The following is a 4,561-nucleotide window of genomic DNA, read 5'->3' as shown; positions in this document are numbered from 1 at the left end:
ATAGCATTTTAATATTTCCCAACTATGGTATAAATATTTTCAGGAAAACAATATAGTTGTCAAAATATTTTAAAAAGTTGCGTAAATAATAAGGAAAGATTTTATTTATATTTTTTGGCCAAGAAGTTCACTTTTAAAAAATATTTTGTAAAAAACATTAACAAAATATTTTAATCATATTTTTTAAAAAAAAATTTCATGGCAACATTATAAAAACATTAATTCAACATTTTTGTGCAATATTATTAGTAAAATCTTCATTATTCGAGCACTCCAAAATATTCACAAAATATTATCATTTCCCAAATGCTGTGTGGGACGTTTCGTCATATACGATTAAATCTATGACGCTCTGGCGGTAACACCCGATTTAACCGTCACAGGTCTTCACTGGTGATTTAACTTCATTGAATGACCAATTAACTGACCGTCGCCGACTATTCTATTTATGTTGACTACAATAATACGTTATAACTATGAAGTTATGAGTAACTATTTTTTATAATCATAAGAACTATGTTTTTTCCTATAATATTTGTAAATTCAACTAGACAACCAGAAATAAAATAAAATAATTCTTTTTTTTGTAATAAGCAATTTTTCATAATATACGGACATATTGTAAGTTTTCATTATTTTTAGTTTTTTTTTCTGTTAATATCAATAAAATTTTATCTATAGGGCCAAAAATTATAAAAAAATTAATACAAGGATCCTGATACATTGTTACAATAGCAGTTGAAAAATACATAGGCACAATTTTTTTTTATAAGCATTTGAAGTTAAAATTTTGACAAAGTTTATCAAATTTAAAATTGAATAATTATTTTGTAGTTAAACATTTATAAAATGTTCAACTTTTATATCTAAGGATTGAAAATTTAAAACAAGATTCCACGTAAATATTTAATTCTGTAACCAAAATTTCTAAGAAATACATAAGCACAGTTTATTTTTATAGTAATTTTAAGTTCAAATTTGGAGGAAATTACATATTAAAAAACCTGGAATAACTATTTTAGTTATTTTTTTTTTTGATTGTATAATATTATTCGTGGGTACTTGAAACTTCTAAAGTATGCTATTATATATCTATGATAGTACCACGGTTTGTTGTTGATGTATAACGCGTTACCTGATGGATATTGTGATATGATTAATTTGTAATTTATTATTAATACCTATTGTCCTATTATAGGTCAATTTTTTTTAATACTATAGATAAATATACCTATAATAGGTATGTCTAATACCTAGACTGACAAACCATCTCCGCTCAGAATCGTTTTTCTTATACAGTGATATTATATCATTGAATCCAAATTTAATACTATACATTATACAGTGACCTTCTCGTAACCTACTGTACAGCAGAGCGACATCCACTCACCCACCTTTTTTTTTTTGTGTCTGTCATCACCTTTTAGGACAGTAAAAATGCTTAGATTTTCTTCAACAATATTTTTTCTGATAGAAAAGTGAATCTAGTTGGTACTTTTGGAGGGAGGGGGGGGGGGTCAAAAGTAAAAATTTCCTGGTAGTTTTCAAAAGCACCGTGAAAAACAAAAAAAAAAAATCAAGGAAAACGGGAATTTTTACGCAAAATCTGTTTTCGAGAAAATTGTTTTTGGTTTTTGGTGCAACTCTTAAACAAACAACCGTTGTTGATGTATAACGCATTATAAATTCCTAATGGATATTGTGATATTCCTGTGTATATTATAGTTGATGTGATAGGTCATTTTTTTTTTTAATTCCATAGATATAAGTAGGTATAAAATATGTCTTATACCTAGACTGACATACCGTCTCCGCTCAGAATCGTTTTTCTTATACAATGATATTATATCATTGAATTCAAATTTAATATCATCGATTATACAGTGACCCACTTGTAATCTACTGTACATCATAGCGACATCCACTTGCCAACCGTTTTTTTATATTTAAATACAAATGTGTAAATTGTAACCCAGAAATAAAATAAAATAAAAATTCTTTTTTTTTGTAATAAGCAATTTTTCATAATATTATGCCACTTTTTCAGTAGGTAAGTACCTAATTCTTAATTTTTAGTTTATAAAACGTCGGTGAAACTGAAGTAATGGTCCATCTTGTCCCAACTAAAACAAATTTTATTTTCAAATGAATTGATTCAATAATTGTTTTATAATTAATAATAATTAATTTTTTTACCACATGTCAACGTACTAATGTGAATTGGCCTACCGCAAGTTGTACAATGTACAATGCCAAAATCATATGAGATTTGAAATAATTGCAGAAATGGCCAAAACCTAAGAAAAAAAAAAAAATGATTTTACGGATTGAAAATGTGTAATATTTAATAGTTAACATGGCATTATACTAAGACAAGTGTAACACTTTAACGATTATATGGAAAAATAATTTATTTTTGTTGTCATTAACTTTTAGTTTAAAAATTACTATGTTAGGTATATATCAATATATCATGTATAGTTTATTATATAAATTCTGTATCCTTAGTCCTTACCCATATTATCTTTGATAATATGTTAACTTAAATGCCTATGTAATGATTATGTGAATACATATTTAGTTAGTAAATATTTATTTTTCTGTTTAAGTAGAATAATATTTATTGCTAATTCAATAAATAAATAAAATTAACTCTTACTTCATAACTACTTGATGATCCATTATAATGGTTTTTAATTCATCATATATTGAATCATGTACATTAGATGTTTCGTTTTTAATATCATCCGTGGCATCTACAATCAAACAAAACAATCACGTTAGTATTTCAATAGTTTAGTAAGTATAAAAAGTATAAGCAAATTTTGGAAACAATAGCGTTGTACAATGTTTTTCTTCAGTCATACTAATTTGGCCAACGAAAACACACTAAAATTATACATACAAGCCTAGAAAAGTTACTAACAAGAGAAGATGGTCAATGGCAAATCAAAATTTTGAGATGACATTGTTATTAAAATTTAATAGATATTTAAAATAAAAATATATTAGTTTTTTTATAATTTTTAAATGATTGAGTAATTTATTTTTTGAATCATAAATGTTACAATAAAGCACCTAAGCACATTCGAGCTAAAATTTAAATTTAAATTTATCCAGAGTGAAATATAGATTTCTAAAATAATATGTAAATATGGTATGTATCTCTATGTATAAGTATATAAGTATCCAAATGATTAACACGTCTTATTAGTTATTTTTATGCCTTTTCAGTGCATTTTTCTATTTTTTTTTTAATCAACTTAACAAGTTAATTGAAGTTAAGTTAAGTTAACATTATTTGTTAACTCAATTTAAACTTAATTGATGTTTTATTAATGTCAATTAACTTAATTTTTAACTTTATTGAGAAAAAAATACTTTACTTAACTTATAATGAGTTAAAATATAGCATTAACTTGCCCAGCCTTGAAAAAAATTATAACTGTAATTTTTAGAATTATTTTTGAAGTTGTGTTTTATCAATTATTATCGTTTTAAATTTCTACTAAGAATACAACACTATCCTATGTTGAGTATAGATGACCAAAACTAAAGTTGATACCTTCATATTTTGTGTACAGTCTAAATCAGCATTCAAATAAAAAACAATTTGGGTATAACATTGGTAATATAAATTAATCCAAACTAGTATTATATATGTAGCATATTAAGTGAACTTTTCAACTGTATTAGACAATTCATATATTAATATTTTATTTAGTTATAGGAAATCCGTATACCAGATACAAGCTTAGAGTGGTTGGTATACGTATCGGATCTTTATATTATTATTATAATATTCTTATTATCATTCTTATATAATTGTATTATACAGAAATAAAATAAATAAAAAATAAATAATTGATTTTAGCTATTGAAAAAAAACTAGATACGAAATTTCGGTATAAACCACAAAAAATATATTTATCGGTGAGCTCACAATAATCTTTAAGTATATGATTAGCTGTAAGACAGTAAAAGGGTTGAACTCACTATTTCAATATAGGTACATAATTTTAAATGTATACAAATTTCAATAAAATAAGTTTCATAAGATAGTAACTTTTAACTTAAACTAAACCCACAATAACTAAATTTTAAAAGCTAAACAATTTAATTGAAATAAATACTATGCATCAAAATGTGTTTGTTCTAATCAAACTCAAAAATTTGTTCTTCAACTAAAAATGTATATAGTGTGTAGAATCGAACTGGAAGTGAAAGATATGTTCAACATTAAATTGAATACCCGTGCTAAACATACTTTTTAATATCAAACTGAACAATTAGAATTTGGTTCGATTTTTCTAACTTCGAACAGTTCACCCTACTCCATACAATTGAGTAGTATGTATAATATACACTATTCGGTGTGCCTAAAAATTCGTACTCACCTATAATTGGGGAATGTTGGCCGCGAAATGATTTTTGTCCAACCGATTCGAAAGCAGAGCAAATAATTTGCATCTGGCTGCACATACCAAAGCATAGCGTAACCAGCAGAATATTGAATATTAAGAAATATAATATCATAAAGGTGACGAACGATGCCTCTATG

The sequence above is a fragment of the Acyrthosiphon pisum genome, unplaced genomic scaffold, assembly GCF_005508785.2.
Source record: "Acyrthosiphon pisum isolate AL4f unplaced genomic scaffold, pea_aphid_22Mar2018_4r6ur Scaffold_20841;HRSCAF=22291, whole genome shotgun sequence".
Classification (NCBI taxonomy): domain Eukaryota; kingdom Metazoa; phylum Arthropoda; class Insecta; order Hemiptera; family Aphididae; genus Acyrthosiphon; species Acyrthosiphon pisum.
This window is presented reverse-complemented; position numbering follows the sequence as displayed.